General features: G+C 38.1%; 1 pseudogene; it reads right to left on the bottom strand.

Moving 5' to 3' along the window:
• Positions 1 to 20,597, bottom strand: part of LOC149229344 (kinesin-like protein KIN-14C) — a 30,471-nt pseudogene extending 9,874 nt beyond the window's left edge.
• Positions 20,598 to 26,637: the final 6,040 nt, after the last annotated feature.

Genomic DNA, 26,637 nt, shown 5'->3' on the forward strand with positions numbered 1-26,637 from the left:
GACACGGCTTCCTATGGATAAAGGATAAAGCCTATTGTGGTCTCCCAATATATACTCGACGGTACATGGGAGCACAAGTCTGTACTAGCACTTATCATCTCAAAGTGGAGGAATCACCCAACCAGCAATGAAAACAATAGTTACTAGGCTTTACGACGCCGGAATATGTCTCTAGCCTAGACTTCTAAATGTTGTGTGTTAGGTTCCAAAGTGTTTTTAGATTCATTAAATTTATTTTACAGTTGATCTTGCTTAAGAAATTTGCCTTTTAGGTTCACCGCGTGATGTAGATATACAATTCCTAAAATGCAATCTAAGATGATAAACAATCGTTTAATCTTCTTTTTGCAATGAAAATCCTAGCTACTAAAGAAAGAGAGATGATATTCTTTCAACATAGAGTAGAGAGCACACACTATATGCACTGTCCTAAATCAAACCAAAAAATAGTCTAAATGCAAATGCACATGCATGTATTTTTTTTCAGCCTTCTTAATGTGTGAATGATAAAAAGAAAGCTAAGAGCAAATCTGAATTATTTTTCAAAGCGACATTACTAACAAGCTTCTTTTCAAGACAAAATGAAGACAATGATGACACTTCGTTATTTGGAATTGAAAACTTGCTTTCGACACTTGAAAAACTACTAATTCAAATCAAATACAAGAGTAACAGTGTAATCGACTATCAAGAACAATTGGATTCTCTTCTATGACTGAAAATGACACTTGCGATACTTCCAAATCAAGAAACAACAGTTCAATTATGCTACTTCTTTGTAAAAGAGAACTGAAAATGGATCACAATACATAAAAACGTTTACAGTTCTTTGCATAATAGAGGCAGAATAATGGCAAGGAAGGGGGTTTCCAACAGAGGTATACTGACTACAGACAGCAAAAACTCCTGAATAGAGCTGAAAAGAGTGAAAAAACCAAAGTCTGAAGGCAAAATTAGCCCTTTCTGATCAGCGCACCTGTTACACAGGGATTCCAGTATGCATCCCACCTACAGCACACGAGAAGTGCGATGCATACTGATATCCTTGAAGAGAGGGTGCGATGGTACAGTGCGAGACTTTTTATCCAGTTCTTGATCACAGTTTGCAGAAAAGTTCAGGGATTTTGGCCGAGCAAGTGGTAATCAGTAAATGAATCATAGGGGTAGATCTAAGCAGGTTACTAGAGCCACCACAAGGACAATTAGAGAGCTTGTAAATCAATTGTTTAGTTCATAAACAAAACCTGAAGATAGACTGAAGCAACATTGATCTACTTTGCACTTGCATAGCAAATGCAGTTCGAAGGCTAGCTGGCTTGACTTCAAGCTCCATCTGTAAGTTTATAAAGCAAACAAATATATACAAAAAAACAATCTATTCGCTCCCCAGTGGAGTCGCCATTTTGTTATCGGGAAATCTAGTGTCTATGCAGAGCTGCTAGTCCCACTAAGGCTGGTAGCTACCTTAGAAACAAACAAACTAAAACCACTTTCATTTTCCTTTATGAGAGATAGATAAGAGGGGAAAGAAGGGGACCAAGCTCTGTCTTGTGCTTGGTTTCTTTCTTGATTCCTCTCCCTTCTGATAGACCTTTGCCACTTGCTTCCTCGTTTACCCAGCTTCAAAGAGTACCTGTAGAATCAAAGCAGCATAACACTATCCAAGAACAAAGATCTACTATCATAAACAATATAGGACCAGATATATATTGACCACACAAATGCATATATCATCAATCATACAAGAATGTGGAGGAAAACTCGAATATCTTTATTAATAATCAAGAATAGCAAAGAGGATTACAACCAATTGTTCTGACCCAGCGTCATCCTCTCAGCAAGAAAGCCCTTCTTCACCTCATGAAAAGCTTAGATCACCCAACACTATGATGTTACACCAAGAAACCAGCAGCACTTCCTTACAAGATACAAAATTCCAGCCTCTGGATCTCTGGGATGAGGGATCCATATATAGATGTTTTCAAGGGGGGTGAGTCAGCTTTTGAGATTTGATTAGTGTCCTCTCTCTGATAGTTCTTGATTCCACTTGGAGATTGATGATCTCTTACTCATCCCTGGGCGAATGCAGAGAGGCAAGTGTCACAGGAGAAGTTTCTGGAAGATTCCATGATTCTCCACCTTGCAGATTGACCCTGCCATTTGTCCACTTTCACCCATCGCACCCCATAGAAGGGCTTTTCAGTATGCATCACACCTCCCTTGTGTATTTAGGTGGGATGCAGTGCACTTTGACCATGGAGCAGGTGAGATGGTCCAATTTTGACCAGTTCTGAGCAGTTTTTCATGGAGAACTTCTGGGAGAAGATGTAATCAGTTGACCATGTTCTTTTAGAGGTTGGAACAATACTTTTAGGGACTTAAGAGCCCTTGTTTTATGGACATTTATGATTGGGGTTGCAGTGCCCAAAAATGTCTATAATAGGCCTCACTCTGCAGTACACCCTAATATTCCCTTTCATGTCTTGAACTTCAATATACAATTGTCGATTCTCTGCAAGAACCTTGTGATAGTTTGAAGTAGCAGTTGATAATCCAGTGAGTTGGTTCTATATATGGCAGTACATAGCATACCCAACGCTTAATTTCCATTTGCGAGTTTTTTTGCATTTCTATTACTTCTTCTTTGGCCAGTTGAGAGACAGCCTTCACCTCCTGGAATGTTTGACAATGGAAACACAAGAACTTCTGATAGTTAGAATCTTTCAGCTTCAAGTTCTTCATCTCCATAACAGATAACGCTTCTAGCTCTTTGGTTTCCTTTCTTGAATGAGCCAAAAGATCTTCCATTTCACTTAATTGTTCCTGCAAGTCTTGTTCAACCTCTTGTTGAAATTGTTTCCACCCTTGGGTTGCATCTGGTTGAAGAGCCTTGATAGCCACTAGGCTATTATCCAATGTACACTTGTAGACAGACCCATATGAGCCCTCTCCAACCTTATTTGATTCTGAAAATAAATCTGTTGTTGCCTCAATTTCTTCTATTTTAGCCGCTCCTTCATGTCTGCATCATGCCTTGCTTTCTCTTCTACTCTATCACAATCCAGCCACAAGACCAGCCACTGACATCTCCTAGCTTCCTCTAGATCATTCAATACTTGAATAGCTGCGCGGGAGATCTTTGAGTCAATCATTCATTTGGTCGTATCTTTTGATCCGGGAGCTCATTTTTGGAGTGTGATATACCATTGGAAAGCTCTTTCCCAACTGCTCCTGATAAACATACTTATGACATGTCTTGTGCTGAATATCATGTGCAGAACATATAAAAAAACTAGACATAGTAAGAGCTCATGTTGATCCCTAGTGACAGATTGTGAATACTAGACTAACATCGTCTTTATTTGGGATGGCAACTCCTTGGAGGTGTCAAGAACACCATAGACCAAGTGCCTCATCCATTGGGCAATACGGTCAAATAGCTGCAAACCCAAAACAACTCATACTAATCCAAAAACATATACATACTGCAACCTGTACATAAACAAATATCGAAAACTGAAATGTTTCTTCAAGCAGCTTATTTATGTACAAGTTGGATTGAACCTCAGGCTGAAGGGAAGCAAGCCAAGGTAACCACAAACCACGCTTAACCTAGTAGCTAGCCCTACTAGGCCGGGAGAGGGCTCTCTCCGTAAGGATCCCAGTCAACATGATTGTATTAGGGACAAGATTTTAGGCTAGGTATAGTAGCTCAAAGGTTTTGATTGAATTTGTTGGTGTTTTGCTGGATCAAATGGAGCTAGGCAATTTAGTTCTGGGAAATTAGGTTAGAAATGCAGGGTGTTCTATGGGGCCAGGTAGGCATAGGCTTTAGCACTCTTAGGCTTGATGAGGTGAAGTGTTTTACTGGTGAGAAGCTAAGAAGGGCATGTGGAGGTCATGGATCCTTCTTAAATACTAGAAAAACATGAAATGTTGTGTGTTTTCCCAAGGCAAAGCATCAAAATTAAAGGATTCTACCTATCTGACTTGAAAACATTTAAATAGAAGAAATTAAATGAGTGAGAGCATACGTAAAAAATGTAAACAAATGATCACATAATGAAAAACTCTGCTAACACTCCATACCATAGGGATCCCCTAAAAATAGTTGCAAATCTTATTAATTTCCTTGCCAAACTGCTTACAATGATGTACAATCAAGCACTGAGCATTCAAGTGAGTCCAACCCTTGAAAATGACCAAGAAAATACATCATATAGACATCCAAATCACTCATCCTAAACATCAGGGGTCGAAACCATGAGAAAAGGAGCTGCTTCAACCATTTGTAATCAAGGAACTGGAATCTAGGCAATCAAACCACTTGCCTCTAAAAAAGGGGAAACTCATTCATTACCCTCAAAACCACTTTTAATCTAATGAATCTACCATATACAAGTGTTTTACCATCATATTTACAATCCATGACATTAATTACATCAGTGAATCATCCACCATGAGATAGAAATCATGAAAATAGTCAAAAATCGGCAAAATAGGCATCCTGCGCCAAATTGCCCTACGCACAGTGCCAATTTCAGGCTACGTTTGGAGGCCTTCCCACCATCCAAATTGAGCCCAAGATATCTCATTGGAAAGGTATTCAATTTGAATTTCCAGAACACCTAGAATTATTTCATTTGGAGCTCATTTGACCCCTCAAAAGTTGATTCTCCCAAGACTGCTTCTGTGTGTCCAAAAACTGGCAGAAAGGTCAATTTTGGAGTGTTTTTGGACCTTCTAGTGGACTAGTTTTGCTCCAAAAAATCTGAAAATTTCTAGTGTGCATGTCCTTGATGCCCTGAATCTAAAAATACAAGCAAGTTTTTCATTGGGTGCCCCTAGAAAAATCGCAGTGCCATCTGGGGAGTTTTTCTGTGTATTGAATTTCAAAAATTCAAAAATGACAAAATTTTCTTAAAAAGTGCCCAAAATTGGTATGAAGCACCACCATCAAGTGCTTTGATTAGCCAAGGAGGCTTCAGCCAACATCTTAATTCTATCCTCCTTTTTTCCTTCTAAAGCCCTCCTTAACCTAGCTTTCATTCTCTTGATCCTCATGTTGCCAATCCTGTTCCGGGTCCTATAGTGATAGGCCATGTGCCTTATCATCTGATTGTCTCTGTTGGCCTTCTGTAGCAGCCTCTCAAGGTGTAGGTTGACTCTCTCAAGCCAAGTCTCCCTATCATCTCCAATATCCCACTCAATAGGAGTCAAAGTGACATGAGCCTCTTTGTCACTTTGTCGTTTTGCCTTGAGCATTTCCAGCTCCATGAGGACTTGTTTATCACTCAATTGCTTATTTTCTTGTTTCAAGTAGGTGATGAAAAATTTAGCCCTTGCCAAATTGTCCATCAACATTTGGATGTGTGCATCCTTTTCCATCATAAGCATGTTTTGGACTGTAGCCTCATCTTGGTTTTCTAAATCAATAATCTCCACTCCATGATGAGTATAATGTTGCTCTGGCCCATCATGCTCTGCCAAGTCAAAGTCCCTTTCCTCCTCATCATCATAGTCTTCCTTATCCATGTTTGCAAGGTTTTTTGGTGGCACACTCCTAGAAAGGGATAAAGGGAATGAGTGGGAATCTTCTAGGAGTGAAGAGATGTACTAGGGTAGATTAGACAATGAAGGGTAGATTATGAGAGTGAAGGAAGGGGGTTTTAGGATGAGGGATATAATAAAGGAATATAGATGAGGGAACAGGTAGGAATGTAAAGAGGGGTTTCTAGCTCTAATAATAGGTGATGGGAAGAAACATGGTTTAGGGTTTTTAGGATGAATGGAGTGAAACTAGGGTTTGATTTTTAACATGGAGAATAGCACTTATAACTTTGATATGAAACCAAAAATGAAGTAAAGGAGGTTAACTTACTTGGAATGAGGGAAAGAGAAAGAAATTTGGATATTTTTTGAAGTTTTGAGTGTTTTGGAGCCTCCCCTCTCAATGCGCAGCACCTTCGCCCAGAAGCGCAACGCCTACTCCTACGCGCAGTGCCAATGTATTTTTGAACTGGAGAAAATTGCTCTAAGCACAGCGCCTCCTTCCCTACGTGTAGAGCTTTTTGCAGGCCACTTTTGGAGGCCTTCCCGATGTCCAAATTTGACCTGCGATATCTCATTGGAAATATTGTCGAGTCTACATTCCATAACATCTTGAATTTTTCAATTTGGATCTCATTTTCCCTATCAAAATCTCAATCTCCCAAGACTGGTCAAAATGTGCAGAATGAGGCTGCCAAAATGTAGAGTACTTTTTCAGTCAACTTTTGGAGGTCTTCCAAAACTCCAAATTGATCTCATTGGAAATATCTCTATGTCTAGTTATCATTTGACTCATCAATCAAGTCATTTGGTCATCCCAGCTAGGAGAAATCTTTATTTTCCCAAGGTCACTCCAGAAGTGCATCAACTCTCTTTAGGTAAATGATTGTTTGGATATTTTTCCCAAACCATGAGACCTGTGTAAAACCTGAAGGAGGTTTTTCTTCTTGGGTCAATGATGGACAAAAACCTCTCTCACATTTTTCAAATTCATCTTCTATTTCTTAGAAACATCATTTGAATAAAACCTATCCCGATATGTGGAACATGGGATTTGTAGAAATGAAGGGAAATGAAGGGGATAAGGGGCTTCTAAATTCTTGAGAAAATTTTAGAAGTAGGGAGGGATGTTAGGAAGTAAGAGAAAGTAGAATTTCAAAGATTGAGTGAGGGGAAGGGGTCCAAAAGGGAAAAATGCAGGCCTAACCTAGAAAAGTGTCAAATTGTAGCAATAAGCTAGGGTTTATAGGAAAATGATGAAATTGAGGGATATCAGTGATCGGAAGTGCTTAAGAAGGTATATTAAGAATAGGAGAAGGTGTATGAGCATCAAGATACAAGTTTTGTTGATGATTTGACCATCCAAGAAAAATTACCTTCAAAACCCTAGGAGAAGAAAATGAGCCTTACCTAAGCACCACTGAAGCACAAACAAGGTGTAAAATGGCCCATTGGAACTTGAAATAATGATGAAAACTATTTGAATGATGGTACACTAAGCCAAATGGTGACATGGACCAATACTTGGAAAAATTTGGAAGGAGTGAAAACAATCCTAGACCTAATACCTAGTGACCAGATTTTACTTGAAGACTCACTGAAATGACAAAATTTGACTTTGACACCCTAAGACCACTTTGTAAGAGCATGTTTGATCATTGGTGGAAGGCTTCAAAGGCTGACACTAACAGGACATAGAGGAAGTTATAATAACCTCTAGTTGATCATGAGGATGAACCACACGTTGTGAACAACTATCAGGTTGATCATTAGAAACTGATGAATTCTCGAGAGTAAACTGTAACAAATTCAAAGGAAGATTAGCTATCTTGGAAGCTCGGTATTGTCCAAATTGGATTTTCTCCTCTATATTCAATTATTCCTCTATATTTTTTAAGATTGATGCATAAGAGGAGGACTATGCAAATAATTCATCTAACTTATCTTCCTCATGGACAAATTGTCAAATATTCTGAGAGGTAGTGAAATTCTTAACCACAACATTAGGATCATATTGTTTCTTGGGAACAATAGGAAAATTAAGCACTTGAATGGCTAAAATTTTTTTCTTAGCATGGTGATAATTTGATAATTCAAATATGCCAAACTTAACAGGGAAAGAAGACAAATCCTCTTATTTGATTCCTTCAATGTTTTATTAATACCATAACCCATTGTTTGATAAGCTACCTCTATGCTTACGAGCTTGTGTGGGATGAACATGGATAAAACATGAGGATGAGAAAGGCTACCATAGACTCTAATGTAAGTGAAAAAATCCTCCCCAAACCAATTCTTGACCTTCCAAATATCATCCATGGCCTCTTGAGACATTTGAGGTGGCTTAAAAAAAAAAAAAAAATGACTTCATAAATCAAAAGCATCACTCTATGACAAGTCTAGTAAAAATTCTCATAGTATTTGGACTTCCACAAGATATCATGATAAATATGAATGGGATTTGGATCTTGAATGGTCCATTTCCAACCCATGGCAGGAAAATCCATTGTAAAACATAGGGCATCCATGATATAGGCAGACATGTAGAAAGGATCAGGAACCTTATTTTCTAAAATATTCCTGGCACGCTGAAAAGATAAGATGTGTGTAGCTAAATTATCTGAAAAAATAGTGGCCCAATCAAATATAAAACCTTTGATCACAACATCCATTAAAGGTACCCAGGTGTCTGGGAATTTTGACACATTATGCATTGCATATAACTGACACATCATAGTTGCAACTTGGGAAAGTGGAGTAGCGAGGTAATCGATTAAGTACTTACCAATTTCCTCAGCTTTATGTTTATTAGTGTCTTTTCACCACTATTGAATTTGTTTCAATGGGTGTCCATGCTTCTTTATAAATGCTTCAGTGTAATTCTTGTTTTAAACACAATGGGGATTAGGAAAATGATACATTCTTTGCAAATTTTGGCTGGAAAAATAATAAATCATCGTTCCCTTCAATGTTTGAATGTGTCTTTCAAAAATACCCAGATTTTTAGCCACCCAGCGCACCATATCTGTATACGGTATTAGTCTTGGTCTTACTGCAATTCTATGAAGAAAGGAATTGGTTGTGTATTTTGGATTATTTCTTGAGACAAAATTTTATCCTCAGTTGTAAATGTCCTTTTAGTGGCATTTGGCCCTTCCTCTTCAAAATACTGATAAATCACTTCCTAGGAGGAAAGCCTTGCATCTTTGGTGCATATGGTGTCAGAAAAAAGTCTTGCTCCTGTGTGTTTCTCATCCATTTCTTCCACATATGGTCCCACAGGCTACTGTTGTGGAGCCTTTTTATTTTCCTTGCCATATTTCTTCATTTCTTCGTAATGTCAAGAATTAGATTTTACCTATAAGGAATAGGTGCATAAACTTAGCAGAGACACTACCTAACAGCGATTTGTGCTAGTGTAAAATAAAAAACAAAAACACAAATCCCAATTTGGAATGAATTGAGAAAATCAAAGAAAAATAAATGTGAATCATTTATGCTTTCAAGACCAGTAAAATCATATATAAATCCATTAAGTGAAATGATGGGAAGCTACATGAATATTCCCACATCATATTTTGGGACTAAAATATTGGAGAGAAATTTAAAATGGACTTACGATATTTCAATCCTATGATATGGAAATATCCAACGTATGATGTGTCGAAGGTAAGAGCTCTGATAAACAAGGCTTCTAAAATAAAGATTCCTCGATAAACAAAACTCTGATAAATAAAGCCTTTGCTAATAAAACATTTTCAACTGAATTCTTTTTTGAAGGTTTAACTGAATCTCACTTACAATATCAGATGTCCCAATATATATATATATATATATAAAAAAAAAAAAAAAAAATTAATATTAAAGGAAAGCATAGGGAAGCACGATCTAGAGAAAAATCATTTCGTAACATTTCATAAATAAAACTTACGATATCAAAAATATCCAATAGAGAAGGCTTTTAGTGTATCACATGAGAATATTACCTTTTCGGTAGATCAGGCATTTAAATATCGGAGATAAAAAATTTCATAATATTTTATAAAATAGCTCTGATAATGTTTGTTTTGATAAGGAAATAACTTAAAGTTTTGTGAAAATGATTTCAATAACACTTACAAACCTTTTCCCTTTTGTCCTTTTTATTAAACAAAGGTAAAATGTTTTTATAGAAGCATAAGAAAAATGAAAGGATCCCCATTGTTTATTAAAAGCTAAGCAAAATGGGAGGGTTGTTGTTTGCTACAATAGGTCCATATACCCAATGTTCGATGTCAAAATGCATTTCAAGTTTTATTTTTTTCTAACATATTTAGTTAATAGTTTTTTTCCTTTTAACTATATTTTTATTATTTGAATCCAAATACAATTGAATGCTTGATTGAGATTAATTCACACTATTTTGTAAAACAAATTCGTTATATGGTACGCAAAACCATGATCTTCATGTAGAACTTCCCATCGAGAAATATCATGGTATGTAAAGCTTTAGTAACACTATATGATCATTTTTTCCCATAAAACAATTCCTAAAAGTTCATCTCTTCTTAATATCTATCTCTAAATATTCCCAAAGGCCTATAGCCCTCACCAGGAGAAATTTTTATTTGATTATTATGAAGATCATAAATATTATACAAATCGCTATGTAATAGTGTCTTTGTGATTGACTCTTCTCATAAGTATCATCATTTCTTTATGTATATGACTTATATGCATATGCATCCTTGTTCTAATCAAAGACATGTTTCCATTCTTCGTTATTTTGACATTCTCTAGTTTATAAAGTGGAATTTTACACAATCATTTCAATGCTCTCGTGACTTTATGAACATGTATTCTCCTAACAACAAATATGATTTTAAACATAAAATGTATTTTAATTGCCACAACCATTTTATTAGATTCATTTATGTCACAAGGTAGTGCTATTTGGATTTGAGATGTGTCGACATTTTAGTCCACCAATCAATGTCAATTTTGGTTTTCTAATTCGCTGCCCAAGTTCTCATATTTGCAAAATGGTAATCTTAGTGATATTAGTCTTTCTTCCAATTCATAGTGTTCTTTCACTATGGATATTTGTTTATTCTACCAAATGCACTCTACAACAACAAATTTGATAGTTTTTTCATTGCATTTTTTTCATATACATTTATTTTTTGACACATTGGTCAATTGTTTTTCTATGACATCTTTTTTAAACCAAATTTGATTACATATTGCATAATCATAAACATGAACATCTTGTATTTTTTCAAAATATTATTGTTTGACCACTTTTGCGAACGTATAATCCAATATTTTTAATCCTTATGTTTGTTTGAAAATATCGTACTTTGTCTTAATTTTGGTCACTTTGATGGTTTTTTAATTAGACTTCTTTCGACAACACCATTTCTTATTATATGTTTTCTGAGTTTATGCAATGACAAATGTGGTCTCTTGTTTTAATTGATAGGCTTTGTATTAAGTTCAAAGGTCTTTTCATCTATATTGATGTTTTAAAGCTATTTTCATTATGCCTATTATGTTTTTTATAAGGTTCTTCTACATATTTCTTTTCTTTAGTTGTTTCAATATCTCATAAAAAAATTTCCACTATTTCTTTCTTTCAAAGCTTCAGAATGCAAATGATTAATATCCATACGAAAATTTGATTATTTCATGGATTTATAAATAGACATCTCTGAACAACATTGATGAGTCCCATCAATAGGTATATTTTGAAGATCATCATGCCATCCTCTAGCCTTAAAACTATCATTTTATCACATTAATTCACATTTTGGGTTATGATATGCATAGTAAGAAGAGTACATGTGTTTTTCATACTATGTAGCCTAATGTGGTTTAATTGTAGTAAAACGAAGCATTTTTTAGGAATTTACTATGCAGGGGCTTGATAGAGACAACTACAACAGAATCTAGGGGGTTTTTCCACCTCCTTAACTCCCTAACTTAGTTTGGGATCACAACATCCTCTCTCACTAGATCGAATTCATTGATAGTGGAGTAACTCTTAGTACAAGTGAAGCTCAAGAGGGACCAAATCCACCATTTCTGAGATCAAGTAGGGAATCACTCCTGTTTTCAAGGGAGATGCTATCATTGACCCTTTTGTATTAATAAACAAGAAGAAAATCTCATTAGCATTCAAATTTTTTATCCAACTAGGTGTAGCTATTGAGCTCAGAGCTTGACATTATCATTTTTAACTTTTATGTGATGTACGAGACTTTCAATTTTTTATAATGAGAAGTTGGTTATTAAGTTGCATCTGGGTTAGTTTGAGAGGGCTAAGACCCTTGGGTTTGTGCCCAAACTAGAGGATTTGGGCCCTCTTTTGTACTTTTTTTTATTCTTTATTCCAAGTATTTCATAGCTTTCTTTCACTTCAGTAATGGTTAACCTATAAAAACTTGTGATTGCAAGCTTCTACATCACCTCTCTTATGGGAAAATGGTTGGAAGGATTCACAATCTCAGTCCAAAAATATTGGGTTATGATTTCTTGTAAATATATGAATGTTAGTTGTTCTTCATCAGATTTTCTTTCTGTAGATCTTGATGGTGTTGAACCCGCCAACATCAGGGGATCTCCCTGTATGAATTTCTAACTAGACCTCACACCATTTGGTGAGGGAATTCCATCCTGTACGATGACCCAGTTGCCATTATCTTAAATATTTGCCTCAACTCTTACTTGTCGGCACAGGAAAGTGGTATGCTTTGTCTTCCGAGAAGTGAGGTTTGTGTGCCTCGTTAGTGTAAGTGTCACTTGTGTCAATGGTTCTTTCACTATAGAGGGAGAAGGTGGGAGTGAGTCCCAAGTCGGTTGGGAGAAGTCCCAACTCTACTAGGAAAACACAACACAACAGGACATGCGCAGCTTCCGGGGGAACAATCCACACGGATACGGCAGTCACAACACACACGAGAAGATAAAACATATAACACTCAGCAGATTAGTCGCTATTCGGTTTTAACAAGTTTAACAACAAAGATAACTCGGTCCTTTTCAATTTTAGAGAGTCTGAACAAGGGACGTAAAGAAAAATCCAATAATCCTTTTTCGTCACATAATCCCTTAAGTCCGAAAAAGTATAAAACAATACAAAAGGGATGAATTTTCGGTATTTTTAATGAGCCGAACAAGACAAGTGCTCGATCTTTTTGTGTAATAATCCCTCAAGTCCAAAAAGATTAAAATTTAAAGGAGGGATAGCACTTCTGGTCACTTTAACGAGCTGGAGAGGCCAATTGCTCGGAAATCTTTTCATATTTTACAAGTAAGATGAAAAGAGCTTAAAGGAGACTTGTTTTTCGAGGAACGAGTGATAAATTCGGGTAGCAACTAATTCCAGGTAAGGTTTGGAATTTTCCAATCACAGCAGTGTCACAAGGGTGGCTAACAGGATCACTCTTTGCAGCTGTTCCTCAAAAAGGGTAAACAATTAAATGGAGGTGAATGATCAGCCAAAATAGAGTGGAGGTGATGATGAGAACACGACCAAGGCTTCAAAGGCTAATGATAATACATTCACAATGGTTATTTACCGGAAATTGGTTCATTTTTTAATGAGCTTAAACTCTGGGGGAACATTTGCTCATTGCTTATGTTTATTTTTTAACGAGCTTGAATTCCGCATTATAACTTCTCGAGGCGGGTTTATTTTTTAACGAGCTTTAACCCTGCAGTAACACTGCTCATGGCAGGTTTATTTTTTAATGAGCTTAAACCCTGCGGTAACACTGCTCATAATAAGTTTGCATGCCCCCAGCATAATAACGCAAATTGAGGTGCATGCCCCCCAAGCTTCATTGCATTCATCTCGATGGTTGGAATGAAGGTTTACTTTCGAGATCTTCGAAAGACTCGACTTTGATTTTACGAGATCATAATCAAAGACTCAATTTGGAAAGGGAGTTGTTTCATTTTTTAATGAGGTTGGCACAGTAAAAGAACTATCCTCATGCCTCCTTGTTTCATTTTTTAACGAGATCGACACGAGATAAGAACCGTCCTCGGTATCCACCATATTTACAGTATTTGATAGAAAATAAAAAACTGAAGGATGATTAAGGTTGCTGGAATAATCTTCGTGGTAATCCAGAAGATGGGAATGATGGTGGTGATTTTCCCATGGTGCCTCTCCAATCATCATTGACTGAATGATTCCTTTGTCTGTAGAATGTACATGTGACCAAGGATCTGAAGAGGTACCATATTCCTTAGACCTATCTATCCAAACACTCGATGAGCATTGATTTGGGTCTGCCCCCCAGGCCAAGAAAATTGATTGCTACAATATTTCTAAAATGGCAATGATCCATGTTGTCAAAATGTTCAGGAATCTTCCAAATCCATTAGATATAGAAGATTTCCTATTGCAGGTTTCCACTGTGGCCACTTCCGCCAGATTACTCGGAGGCGGTAGGGCAAAATTACCCATTAAGGGAGGGTCTTTTAGGAGGCCTACTCCGATATTTTGAAGCGAATGATTGCTTCCATGGATCATTGGAATGCTTCCCGTAACTTGTGAACTATTGGGGAGGAAAGTTTGTTGGTCGACGATTGTAATTCCTCCCTGAAAGGGAAATGCAATCTTCCTGAAGTAGGTCGACACAACTGCGGCCATGGCATATATCCAGGGCCTTCCCAGTAGGATGTTGTAATCGAGGTTTCCGTCGATTACTTCGACATCAATTTCTATTGTTTTGCCCCCTAGTTCAACTTGCAAGTTATTTAAAATCCCGTATGGAGTGTATGATCGTCTATCAAATGCTTTTAACATTGTTGATGATCGCAACAAGGGTGGTGAGCCTAAAGTTTTCTAGCAACTCATCAACATAATACATGTAGATGCCCCCTCATCAATAATTGTTCGATGAACAGTTTTGTTGAGGGCTTTCACTTGAATAAGGAAAGCTAGTTGAGCTGGTAATTGAGGGTCATATCCTTTGTGATTAAAGGATACAAGATTTGAATCCGTTAGCTCAATCCCACCTATTACTGATAATAGAGCCTGCTTTTGGGAGGGGCAATTTTGCGGTACCTCAATTGTCAACATAGCGGATGGCGATTGGGCCAGGTCCTCTACTATATTATAATTTTGTGCTACTTTGGCACGAGGATTAATTGTCGATTTGTGTACTACTCCCTTTGGCGGCTTTATCATTGGCTCAGGAATGATGGGTGGCACAACTTCGGTCAAAGTTGTTGTCGAACTACTAGGTTGTTCATTAGCCTTGTTATTTGACAGTTGTGGATTCCCGTAATCTTTATTCCATGTCAAAGCATCATTTTGCTGCTTTGAGATAGACAACATAAGCACTTGGGATCAGGAAGCATTTTGATTAGCAACCATTTTGTTTCCCGGGTTTGGAAACGGATCAGTCAATACCGCTGAGGTTTTTGAACTCTTAAAGAGTTTCTTAACTTCAGCTTTATGTGGACAATCCCTTGTCCGATGATCCTCATCGCATATCTGACACTCCACAGGGGGTTTCCTTTGCCCAGAAGGGTTTTCAGAAAGTTTTTCAGGAGATGACTCATCCTACTTCTTCTTTCTCCCTTTCTTTTTCTTCTTGCCTCCTGGTTGCTTGGTTTCTTTTCCTTTTTCAGTTGAGATGGCATTTACTTCCGAGGCGAGAAGTTCATCTTTTGCATTTTGACTGGAAATCTTATGGGCCTTTTTAGATGTAGCCTTTGTTGATTTCATGTCTATCGTACCAATCACGCCATCGCTGGCATGAGAGTCATTGTTTGATTTAGGAGGAGGAGGAACGGAAAATTCTGGTCTGGGAGTGTCAGGTATTTTATCGTAGAGCCTGCCAGACTAAGTATAAATCAAGTCTAAATATTGTGCATGAGCAATAACTTGCTCTTCAGTGACGACTCCTCCTTTTGCCACATCTTTTATAATGGAAGGTAATAATGACTTGATAAACCATTCAGCTAAAAGTTGATCAGGAACGTACGTTTTTACCATTCTATGACGATGTCGCCACTCATGAATATGATCGGATATGTGAGTGGCCGTCGTTTGTTTGAAATTGGTAAGAAGTTCTGTTCCCGTTTCATACCTTATGGGTAACTGAAAATGGGTTAAAAAGGTTGTGGCTAGGGTACTGAAGTTATCAAACGAAGCTCTAGGTAATTCGATATACCATTTTTCTGCCGGACCAGTTAACGTTCTATAAAAAAGGCGAAGCCTAATCGAATCATCGTTTAGGGTGTTTGATGAACACCACAGATGAAAGGTCATCACATGATTCGATGGGTCTTCACCCAGATTTCCATTAAATTTAGGAATATCTGACGGAAGTTTATGTGGAATCGCTGGCCACCAAGGGGCGTAAGCAATTGGATCGTTCGTTAGCCGATTTAGATCCAGTAACTCTAAGTTGCCACGAAGGGTAACTGTTGATTCAGGTTTGGCAAAGCATACCTAGGATAAGATGGAATCGCCTGGGCAGTTGGTCTTTGCATACCAGCATAATGCATTTGATGCTGGTAACTTTGATAAGGTTGATGGGCATAACCATTGTAGAATGGTTGATTTTGACCGTTTTGAATATACGGCTGCCCATTATTTGCAAAGATTTGTTGCTCAGATCCTTGGTAAACTTGTTGGAATTGCGGTTGTTGATATTGCACCAGCCATGGTTGTGAAGCCACGTGTTGTTGTCGAATACTGACTGTTTGACCAAGATGAGGGGTAATTGTACCCGTTTGGGCCTGTGTCATTCCACTAGTTGGCGATTGTGGTTGAGTCGCAGGGATAAGAGGTTGTTGCATTACAACCTGAGAAACCTGAGGTTGGCATACAACAGGCAACGCTTGTACTTACAACACCGTCATAATAGCCGGTGTAGTTGGTATATTTGACATAGGTAAACATTGTTGCATCGAGTATACAACTCTTGGTTATTGAGGCAGTATTGGCACCCAACCGCTAGATGTAATTCCAGCATAACCTGAATTTTGTTGTGAACTCTTGTATGGTTGTCCTCCTGGAGGAGACAATGAAAGGGTATATTGCCCCCCATACAGCGGTAATCCAGTACTTAAAGGAATGGCTTGCCCTTGAGGACTGGACTGCCCAAATTGACACCGTGAAGGATCAATTTGCTGAGACTCAACATAAGAGTTCCCGGATATTATTCCGGATGAACATACGGGAACGGATCATACTGTCGAAATAGCCCCTGAGTGGGCCTTATCTAGTGATTGAGAGCTAGTTCGGACAGATGGTATACCTGCGAACATTGTTGGAGCGACAGTAGGAAGTTCTGTCGTCGTTGTGTCAGATGACACAGTCCTAGATGTCGACGGTTGTTCAGACATTTCTAGTCTATCCAAAAGATTTCCTAGCGATTCTACAGGAGCTTCCGATAACGATAGACTAATTTCTGATGAAGAAGGATATAGGGTGATCCCAACTCCAAATTGTGATGGAGTACTAGATGGAGGATCCTCCACAATCTCTTCTATAGCAATCAGACCAGGTGGAAGAGGTAGACCATTAGGTCCGTAAAATATTTCTGGTGCCGAAGAAGGTATAGAATCTGCAGCGACAGATGTTTGGGGAATAACACCTTCCGAATCAGCTGTAGATGGAGCTGGTTTAGTAATACAAGTGTTTACCTTCACACTAGGATCAGCTCTACTGTCCTTTGGTGGCTGCGGAACTTCTTCTGTAAAGGCAGGGATACCAGAAATGGTTGGAGTAACCAGAGTTTCCGATGGTGTTGGAACACTTGTTCTAACTTTACCAGGGGATTTGGAACCAGTTAAACGAGTTCGCTTCATCCGTAACAGTTTTGATTCTGGAGACAAAGACGGTTGACTCGTAAGCCTCCGCGAACGACGGGGTTTCAATTGACTTTCTTCCACGATTGCGGATTACTCGATCAACTAAAAATCAAGGGGAAATATGTTTCCGAATTAAATGAATTTTAGATGCTTTGACACAACTTGTTTTTCAATTTTTAAGAGTCAAGAAAAAACAAAAGATGACTCTAGTCGCCTTCGATTTTTAATGAGCTTGAAGTGACAAGTGCTCAGATGGACCTTTTCCTTTAAGGAGTCTGAAAAGGAACAAAAGAGACTACTCTGGAAATCTAGACAGAGGGATTACCAAACCAATCGCAAAACTGCAGAATACTTTTTATGGTACGGCAGTCAATCTTCCCGAATGCTGTGTTCAGTGCATTGTGATCGATAGGGTGGCAGACACGGCTTCCTATGGATAAAGGATAAAGCCTATTGTGGTCTCCCAATATATACTCGACGGTACATGGGAGCACAAGTCTGTACTAGCACTTATCATCTCAAAGTGGAGGAATCACCCAACCAGCAATGAAAACAATAGTTACTAGGCTTTACGACGCCGGAATATGTCTCTAGCCTAGACTTCTAAATGTTGTGTGTTAGGTTCCAAAGTGTTTTTAGATTCATTAAATTTATTTTACAGTTGATCTTGCTTAAGAAATTTGCCTTTTAGGTTCACCGCGTGATGTAGATATACAATTCCTAAAATGCAATCTAAGATGATAAACAATCGTTTAATCTTCTTTTTGCAATGAAAATCCTAGCTACTAAAGAAAGAGAGATGATATTCTTTCAACATAGAGTAGAGAGCACACACTATATGCACTGTCCTAAATCAAACCAAAAAATAGTCTAAATGCAAATGCACATGCATGTATTTTTTTTCAGCCTTCTTAATGTGTGAATGATAAAAAGAAAGCTAAGAGCAAATCTGAATTATTTTTCAAAGCGACATTACTAACAAGCTTCTTTTCAAGACAAAATGAAGACAATGATGACACTTCGTTATTTGGAATTGAAAACTTGCTTTCGACACTTGAAAAACTACTAATTCAAATCAAATACAAGAGTAACAGTGTAATCGACTATCAAGAACAATTGGATTCTCTTCTATGACTGAAAATGACACTTGCGATACTTCCAAATCAAGAAACAACAGTTCAATTATGCTACTTCTTTGTAAAAGAGAACTGAAAATGGATCACAATACATAAAAACGTTTACAGTTCTTTGCATAATAGAGGCAGAATAATGGCAAGGAAGGGGGTTTCCAACAGAGGTATACTGACTACAGACAGCAAAAACTCCTGAATAGAGCTGAAAAGAGTGAAAAAACCAAAGTCTGAAGGCAAAATTAGCCCTTTCTGATCAGCGCACCTGTTACACAGGGATTCCAGTATGCATCCCACCTACAGCACACGAGAAGTGCGATGCATACTGATATCCTTGAAGAGAGGGTGCGATGGTACAGTGCGAGACTTTTTATCCAGTTCTTGATCACAGTTTGCAGAAAAGTTCAGGGATTTTGGCCGAGCAAGTGGTAATCAGTAAATGAATCATAGGGGTAGATCTAAGGAGGTTACTAGAGCCACCACAAGGGCAATTAGAGAGCTTGTAAATCAATTGTTTAGTTCATAAACAAAACCTGAAGATAGACTGAAGCAACATTGATCTACTTTGCACTTGCATAGCAAATGCAGTTCGAAGGCTAGCTGGCTTGACTTCAAGCTCCATCTGTAAGTTTATAAAGCAAACAAATATATACAAACAAACAATCTATTCGCTCCCCAGTGGAGTCGCCATTTTGTTATCGGGAAATCTAGTGTCTATGCAGAGCTGCTAGTCCCACTAAGGCTGGTAGCTACCTTAGAAACAAACAAACTAAAACCACTTTCATTTTCCTTTATGAGAGATAGATAAGAGGGGAAAGAAGGAGACCAACCTCTGTCTTGTGCTTGGTTCCTTTCTTGATTCCTCTCCCTTCTGATAGACCTTTGCCACTTGCTTCCTCGTTTACCCAGCTTCAAAGAGTACCTGTAGAATCAAAGCAGCATAACACTATCCAAGAACAAAGATCTACTATCATAAACAATATAGGACCAGATATATATTGACCACACAAATGCATATATCATCAATCATACAAGAATGTGGAGGAAAACTCGAATATCTTTATTAATAATCAAGAATAGCAAAGAGGATTACAACCAATTGTTCTGACCCAGCGTCATCCTCTCAGCAAGAAAGCCCTTCTTCACCTCATGAAAAGCTTAGATCACCCAACACTATGATGTTACACCAAGAAACCAGCAGCACTTCCTTACAAGATACAAAATTCCAGCCTCTGGATCTCTGGGATGAGGGATCCATATATAGATGTTTTCAAGGGGGGTGAGTCAGCTTTTGAGATTTGATTAGTGTCCTCTCTCTGATAGTTCTTGATTCCACTTGGAGATTGATGATCTCTTACTCATCCCTGGGCGAATGCAGAGAGGCAAGTGTCACAGGAGAAGTTTCTGGAAGATTCCATGATTCTCCACCTTGCAGATTGACCCTGCCATTTGTCCACTTTCACCCATCGCACCCCATAGAAGGGCTTTTCAGTATGCATCACACCTCCCTTGTGTATTTAGGTGGGATGCAGTGCACTTTGACCATGGAGCAGGTGAGATGGTCCAATTTTGACCAGTTCTGAGCAGTTTTTCATGGAGAACTTCTGGGAGAAGATGTAATCAGTTGACCATGTTCTTTTAGAGGTTGGAACAATACTTTTAGGGACTTAAGAGCCCTTGTTTTATGGACATTTATGATTGGGGTTGCAGTGCCCAAAAATGTCTATAATAGGCCTCACTCTGCAGTACACCCTAATATTTCCTTTCAAGTCTTGAACTTCATTGTACAATTGTCGATTCTCTGCAAGAACCTTGTGATAGTTTGAAGCAGCAGTTGATAATCCAGTGAGTTGGTTCTATATATGGCAGTACATAGCATACCCAACGTTTAATTTCCATTTGCCAGTTCTTTTGCACTTCTATTACTTCTTCTTTGGCCAGTTGAGAGACAGCCTTCACCTCCTGGAGTGTTTGACAATGGACACACAAGAACTTCTGATAGTTAGAATCTTTCAGCTTCAAGTTCTTCATCTCCATAACAGATAACGCTTCTAGCTCTTTGGTTTCCTTTCTTGAATGAGCCAAAAGATCTTCCATTTCACTTAATTGTTCCTGCAAGTCTTGTTCAACCTCTTGTTGAAATTGTTTCCACCCTTGGGTTGCATCTGGTTGAAGAGCCTTGATAGCCACTAGGCTATTATCCAATGTACACTTGTAGACAGACCCATATGAGCCCTCTCCAACCTTATTTGATTCTGAAAATAAATCTGTTGTTGCCTCAATTTCTTCTATTTTAGCCGCTCCTTCATGTCTGCATCATGCCTTGCTTTCTCTTCTACTCTATCACAATCCAGCCACAAGACCAGCCACTGACATCTCCTAGCTTCCTCTAGATCATTCAATACTTGAATAGCTGTGCGAGAGATCTTTGAGTCAATCATTCATTTGGTCGTATCTTTTGATCCGGGAGCTCATTTTTGGAGTGTGATATACCATTGGAAAGCTCTTTCCCAACTGCTCCTGATAAACATACTTATGACATGTCTTGTGCTGAATATCATGTGCAGAACATATAAAAAAACTAGACATAGTAAGAGCTCATGTTGATCCCTAGTGACAGATTGTGAATACTAGACTAACATCGGCTTTATTTGGGATGGCAACTCCTTGGAGGTGTCAAGAACACCATAGACCAAGTGCCTCATCCATTGGGCAATACGGTCAAATAGCTGCAAACCCAAAACAACTCATACTAATCCAAAAACATATACATACTGCAACCTGTACATAAACAAATATCGAAAACTGAAATGTTTCTTCAAGCAGCTTATTTATGTACAAGTTGGATTGAACCTCAGGCTGAAGGGAAGCAAGCCAAGGTAACCACAAACCACGCTTAACCTAGTAGCTAGCCCTACTAGGCCGGGAGAGGGCTCTCTCCGTAAGGATCCCAGTCAACATGATTGTATTAGGGACAAGATTTTAGGCTAGGTATAGTAGCTCAAAGGTTTTGATTGAATTTGTTGGTGTTTTGCTGGATCAAATGGAGCTAGGCAATTTAGTTCTGGGAAATTAGGTTAGAAATGCAGGGTGTTCTATGGGGCCAGGTAGGCATAGGCTTTAGCACTCTTAGGCTTGATGAGGTGAAGTGTTTTACTGGTGAGAAGCTAAGAAGGGCATGTGGAGGTCATGGATCCTTCTTAAATACTAGAAAAACATGAAATGTTGTGTGTTTTCCCAAGGCAAAGCATCAAAATTAAAGGATTCTACCTATCTGACTTGAAAACATTTAAATAGAAGAAATTAAATGAGTGAGAGCATACGTAAAAAATGTAAACAAATGATCACATAATGAAAAACTCTGCTAACACTCCATACCATAGGGATCCCCTAAAAATAGTTGCAAATCTTATTAATTTCCTTGCCAAACTGCTTACAATGATGTACAATCAAGCACTGAGCATCCAAGTGAGTCCAACCCTTGCAAATGACCAAGAAAATACATAATATAGACATCCAAATCACTCATCCTAACCATCAGGGGTCGAAACCATGAGAAAAGGAGCTGTTTCAACCATTTCTAATCAAGGAACTGGAATCTAGGCAATCAAACCACTTGCCTCTAAAAAAGGGGAAACTCATTCATTACCCTCAAAACCACTTTTAATCTAATGAATCTACCATATACAAGTGTTTTACCATCATATTTACAATCCATGACATTAATTACATCAGTGAATCATCCACCATGAGAGAGAAATCATGAAAATAGTCAAAAATTGGCAAAATAGGCATCCTGAGCCAAATTGCCCTACGCGCAGTGCCACTTTCAGGCCACCTTTGGAGGCCTTCCCATCATCCAAATTGAGCCCAGGATATCTCATTGGAAAGGTATTCAAGTATAATTTCCAGAACACCTAGAATTTTTTCATTTGGAGCTCATTTGACCCCTCAAAAGTTGATTCTCCCAAGACTGCTTCTGTGTGTCCAAAAACTGGCAGAAAGGTCAATTTTGGAGTGTTTTTGGACCTTCTAGTGGACTAGTTTTGCTCCAAAAATTCTGAAAATTTCTAGTGTGCATGTCCTTGATGCCCTGAATCTAAAAATACAAGCAAGTTTTTCATTGGGTGCCCCTAGAAAAATCGCAGTGCCATCTGGGGAGTTTTTCTGTGTATTGAATTTCAAAAATTCAAAAATGACAAAATTTTCTTAAAAAGTGCCCAAAATTGGTATGAAGCACCACCATCAAGTGCTTTGATTAGACAAGGGGGCTTCAGCCATCATCTTAAGTCTATCCTCCTTTTTTCCTTCTAAAGCCCTCCTTAACCTAGCTTTCATTCTCTTGATCCTCATGTTGCCAATCCTGTTCCGGGTCCCATAGTGATAGGCCACGTGCCATATCATCTGATTGTCTCTGTTGGCCTTCTGTAGCATCCTCTCAAGGTGTAGGTTGACTCTCTCAAGTCAAGTCTCCCTATCATCTCCAATATCTCACTTAATAGGAGTCAAAGTGACATGAGCCTCTTTGTCACTTTGTCGTTTTTCCTTGAGCATTTCCAGCTCCATGAGGACTTGTTTATCACGCAATTGCTTATTTTCTTGTTTCAAGTAGGTGTTGAAAAATTTAGCCCTTTCCAAATTGTCCATCAACATTTGGATGTGTGCATCCTTTTCCATCATAAACATGTTTTGGACTGTAGCCTCATCTTGGTTTTCTAAATCAATAATCTCCACTCCATGATGAGTATAATGTTGCTTTGGCCCATCATGCTCTGCCAAGTCGAAGTCCCTTTCCTCCTCATCATCATAGTCTTCCTTATCCATGTTTGCAAGGTTTTTTGGTGGCACACTCCTAGAAATGGATAAAGGGAATGAGTGGGAATCTTGTACGAGTGAAGAGATGTACTCAGGTAGATTAGACAATGAAGGATAGATTATGAGAGTGAAGGAAGGGGGTTTTAGGATGAGGGATATAATAAAGGAATATAGATGAGGGAACAGGTAGGAATGTAAAGAGGGGTTTCTAGCTCTAATAATAGGTGATGGGAAGAAACATGGTTTAGGGTTTTTAGGATGAATGGAGTGAAACTAGGGTTTGATTTTTAACATGGAGAATAGCACTTATAACTTTGATATGAAACCAAAAATGAAGTAAAGGAGGTTAACTTACTTGGAATGAGGGAAAGAGAAAGAAATTTGGATATTTTTTGAAGTTTTGAGTGTTTTGGAGCCTCCCCTCTCAATGCGCAGCACCTTCGCCCAGAAGCGCAACGCCTACTTCTACGCGCAGTGCCAATGTATTTTTGAACTGGAGAAAATTGCTCTAAGCACAGCGCCTCCTTCCCTACGTGTAGAGCTTTTTGCAGGCCACTTTTGGAGGCCTTCCCGATGTCCAAATTTGACCTGCGATATCTCATTGGAAATATTGTCGAGTCTACATTCCATAACATCTTGAATTTTTCAATTTGGATCTCATTTTCCCTATCAAAATCTCAATCTCCCAAGACTGGTCAAAATGTGCAGAATGAGGCTGCCAAAATGTAGAGTACTTTTTCAGTCAACTTTTGGAGGTCTTCCAAAACTCCAAATTGATCTCATTGGAAATATCTCTATGTCTAGTTATCATTTGACTCATCAATCAAGTCATTTGGTCATCCCAGCTAGGAGAAATCTTTATTTTCCCAAGGTCACTCCAGAAGTGCATCAACTCTCTTTAGGTAAATGATTGTTTGGATATTTTTCCCAAACCATGAGACCTGTGTAAAACCTGAAGGAGTTTTTTCTTCTTGGGTCAATGATGGACAAAAACCTCTCTCACATTTTTCAAATTCATCTTCTATTTCTTAGAAACATCATTTGAATAAAACCTATCCCGATATGTGGAACATGGGATTTGTAGAAATGAAGGGAAATGAAGGGGATAAGGGGCTTCTAAATTCTTGAGAAAATTTTAGAAGTAGGGAGGGATGTTAGGAAGTAAGAGAAAGTGGAATTTCAAAGATTGAGTGAGGGGAAGGGGTCCAAAAGGGAAAAATGCAGGCCTAACCTAGAAAAGTGTCAAATTGTAGCAATAAGCTAGGGTTTATAGGAAAATGATGAAATTGAGGGATATCAGTGATCGGAAGTGCTTAAGAAGGTATATTAAGAATAGGAGAAGGTGTATGAGCATCAAGATACAAGTTTTGTTGATGATTTGACCATCCAAGAAAAATTACCTTCAAAACCCTAGGAGAAGAAAATGAGCCTTACCTAAGCACCACTGAAGCACAAACAAGGTGTAAAATGGCCCATTGGAACTTGAAATAATGATGAAAACTATTTGAATGATGGTACACTAAGCCAAATGGTGACATGGACCAATACTTGGAAAAATTTGGAAGGAGTGAAAACAATCCTAGACCTAATACCTAGTGACCAGATTTTACTTGAAGACTCACTGAAATGACAAAATTTGACTTTGACACCCTAAGACCACTTTGTAAGAGCATGTTTGATCGTTGGTGGAAGGCTTCAAAGGCTGACACTAACAGGACATAGAGGAAGTTATAATAACCTCTAGTTGATCATGAGGATGAACCACACGTTGTGAACAACTATCAGGTTGATCATTAGAAACTGATGAATTCTCGAGAGTAAACTGTAACAAATTCAAAGGAAGATTAGCTATCTTGGAAGCTCGGTATTGTCCAAATTGGATTTTCTCCTCTATATTCAATTATTCCTCTATATTTTTTAAGATTGATGCATAAGAGGAGGACTATGCAAATAATTCATCTAACTTATCTTCCTCATGGACAAATTGTCAAATATTCTGAGAGGTAGTGAAATTCTTCACCACAACATTAGGATCATATTGTTTGTTGGGAACAATAGGAAAATTAAGGACTTGAATGGCTAAAATTTCTTTCTCAGCATGGTGATAATTTGATAATGTAAATATGCCAAACTTAACAGGGAAAGAAGGCCAAATCCTCTTATTTGATTCCTTCAATGTTTTAGTAATACCATAACCCATTGTTTGATAAGCTACCTCTATGCTTACGAGCTTGTTTGGGATGAACAAGGGTAAAACATGAGGATGAGAAAGGCTACCATAGACTCTAATGTAAGTGAAAAATTCCTCCCCAAACCAATTCTTGACCTTCCAAAGATCATCCATGGCCTCTTGAGACATTTGAGGTGGCTTAGACTAAAAAATGACTTCATAAATCAAAAGCATCACTCTATGACAAATCTGGTAAAAATTCTCATAGTATTTGGACTCCCACAAGATATCATGATAAATATGAATGGGATTTGGATCTTGAATGGTCCATTTCCAACCCATGGCAGGAAAATCCATTGTAAAACATAGGGCATCCATGATATAGGCAGACATGTAGAAAGGAGGAACCTTATTTTCAAAAATATTTCTGGCACGCCGAAAAGATAAGATGTGTGTAGCTAAATTATCTGACAAAATAGTGGCCCAATCAAATATAAAACCTTCTATCTCACCATCCATTAAAGGTACCCAGGTGTCTGGGAATTTTGACACATTAGGCATTGCATATAACTGACACATCATAGTTGCAACTTGGGAAAATGGAGTAGCGAGGGAATCGATTGAGTACTTACCAGTTTCCTCAGCTTTATGTTTATTAGTGTCTTTTCACCACTATTGAATTTGTTTCAATGGGTGTCCATGCTTCTTTATAAATGCTTCAGTGTAATTCTTGTTTTAAACACAATGGGGATTAGGAAAATGATACATTCTTTGCAAATTTTGGCTGGAAAAATAATAAATCATCGTTCCCTTCAATGTTTGAATGTGTCTTTCAAAAATACCCAGATTTTTAGCCACCCAGCGCACCATATCTGTATACGGTATTAGTCTTGGTCTTACTGCAATTCTATGAAGAAAGGAATTGGTTGTGTATTTTGGATTATTTCTTGAGACAAAATTTTATCCTCAGTTGTAAATGTCCTTTTAGTGGCATTTGGCCCTTCCTCTTCAAAATACTGATAAATCACTTCCTAGGAGGAAAGCCTTGCATCTTTGGTGCATATGGTGTCAGAAAAAAGTCGTGCTCCTGTGTGTTTCTCATCCATTTCTTCCACATATGGTCCCACAGGCTACTGTTGTGGAGCCTTTTTA

Source organism: Pinus tabuliformis, chromosome J (assembly GCF_031772625.1).
Source record: "Pinus tabuliformis cultivar Carrire ecotype Pingquan chromosome J, CPIR1, whole genome shotgun sequence".
NCBI lineage: Eukaryota > Viridiplantae > Streptophyta > Pinopsida > Pinales > Pinaceae > Pinus > Pinus tabuliformis.